This window comes from Arachis ipaensis, chromosome B6 (assembly GCF_059453495.1).
Source record: "Arachis ipaensis isolate K30076 ecotype BB chromosome B6, ASM5945349v1, whole genome shotgun sequence".
Taxonomy (NCBI): domain Eukaryota; kingdom Viridiplantae; phylum Streptophyta; class Magnoliopsida; order Fabales; family Fabaceae; genus Arachis; species Arachis ipaensis.
In genome coordinates, this window is record NC_142441.1 from 67,427,139 (window position 1) to 67,429,069 (window position 1,931).

A 1,931-nucleotide genomic window follows, 5' to 3' on the forward strand; every position below is an offset into this window, starting at 1 on the left:
CTTCTTCATAGGCGTCCCATTACTCACAGAATTCCTCTCAGAAGTGTACATAAACTAGTTATTAGCAACCATGTCAATGAGTTCTTGAGCTTCTGCAGGCGTTTTCTTTAGGTGAATGGATCCACCTGCAGAAGTATCCAATAATATCTTTGATAGCTCAGATAAACCATCATAGAATATATCCAGGATGGTCCATTCTGAAAGCATGTCAGAAGGACACTTTTTGGTCAGCTGCTTGTATCTTTCCCAAGCTTCATAGAGGGATTCACCTTCTTTCTGTCTGAAGGTTTGAACATCAGCTCTAAGCTTGCTAAGCTTTTGAGGAGGAAAGAACTTGGCTAAGAAAGCCGTGACCAGCTTATCCCAAGAGTTCAGGCTGTCTTTGGGTTGAGAGTCCAACCATATTCTAGCTCTGTCTCTTACAGCAAAAGGGAAAAGCATGAGCCTGTAGACTTCAGGATCTACTCCATTAGTCTTAACAGTATCACAGATCTGCAAGAATTCAGTTAAGAATTGAAAAGGGTCTTCAGATGGAAGTCCATGAAATTTGCAGTTCTGCTGCATCAGAGAAACTAGCTGAGGTTTCAGCTCAAAATTGTTTGCTCCAATGGTAGGAATGGAGATGCTTCTTCCATGTAAATTGGAATTAGGTGCAGTAAAGTCACCAAGCATTCTCCTTGCATTATTGTTGTTGGGTTCGGCTGCCATCTCCTTTACTTGTTCGAAATTTTCAATAAGGTTGTCTCTGGATTGTTGTAATTTAGCTTCTCTTAGTTTTCTCTTCAGAGTCCTTTCAGGTTCTGGATCAGCTTCAACAAGAATGCCTTTTTCTTTGTCCCTGCTCATAAGAAAGAGAAGAGAAAAAGAAAAGAAGAGGAATCTTCTATGTCACAGTAAAGAGGTTTCTTATTGTTAGTAGAAGAAGAAAAGGGATAGGGGTGAAGAAGAATGAAGAATCCAAACACCAAGGTGATGATAGGAGCAGAGATGTGAGATGAAGAGAAGTGTTAGTAGATGAATAAATAAATAGAAGGAGATGAGGGAGAAGGATTTTCGAAAATAATTTTTGAAAAAGAGTTAGTGATTTTCGAAAATAGTTTTTGAAAAAGGTTAGTAGTTTTTCGAAAATTCAAATAAAAAATAAAATAATTAGCCTAATTAAAAAGAAATTTTGAAAAAGAGGGAAGATTTTTTCGAAAATTAGAGAGAGAGAGTTAGTTAGGTAGTTTTGAAAAAGGTAAGAAACAAACAAAAAGTTAGTTAGTTAGTTGAAACAAATTTTGAAAAGATAAGAAGTTAGGAGGTTAGAAAAGATATTTTGCAATCACTTTTTTGAAAAAGGTAAGATAAGAAGATATTTTTGAAAAGATATGATAGAAATTAGTTTTTGAAAAAGATTTGATTTTTAAAGTCTCAATTAATGACTTGATTCACAAGAAATCACAAGATATGATTCTAGAACTTAAAGTTTGAATCTTTCTTAACAAGTAAGTAACAAACTTGAAATTTTTGAATCAAAACATTAATTGATGATGTTATTTTCAAAAATATGATGTAAAATTAAGAAAATGATTTTTGAAAAATATTTTTGAAATTTTCGAAAATAACTAAAAAAATTGAAAAAAGATTTGATTTTTGAAAAAGATTTTGAAAAAGATAAGATTTTTTTAAATTGAAAATTTGATTTGACTCATAAAAACAACTAGATTTTAAAAATTTTTGAAAAAGTCAAATCTAATTTTCGAAATTTTAAGAGAGAAAAAGAGAAAGATTTTTTTTTATTTTTGAATTTTTATGAAGAGAGAGAAAAACAAGAAAAATGATGCAATGCATGAAAGTTATGGATCAAAACAATGAATGCATGCAAGAATGCTATGAATGTCAAGATGAACACCAAGAACACTATGAAGATCATGATGAACATCAAGAAC

At 32.0% G+C, this 1,931-nt stretch overlaps 1 non-coding gene across 1 annotated transcript; it reads left to right on the forward strand.

Moving 5' to 3' along the window:
• The first annotated feature begins 201 nt into the window (after nucleotides 1-201).
• On the forward strand, nucleotides 202-309 carry LOC148561164 (small nucleolar RNA R71). Its single transcript, XR_015887615.1, has one exon. It is a non-coding gene; the product is annotated as a small nucleolar RNA R71 (small nucleolar RNA).
• Nucleotides 310-1,931: the final 1,622 nt, after the last annotated feature.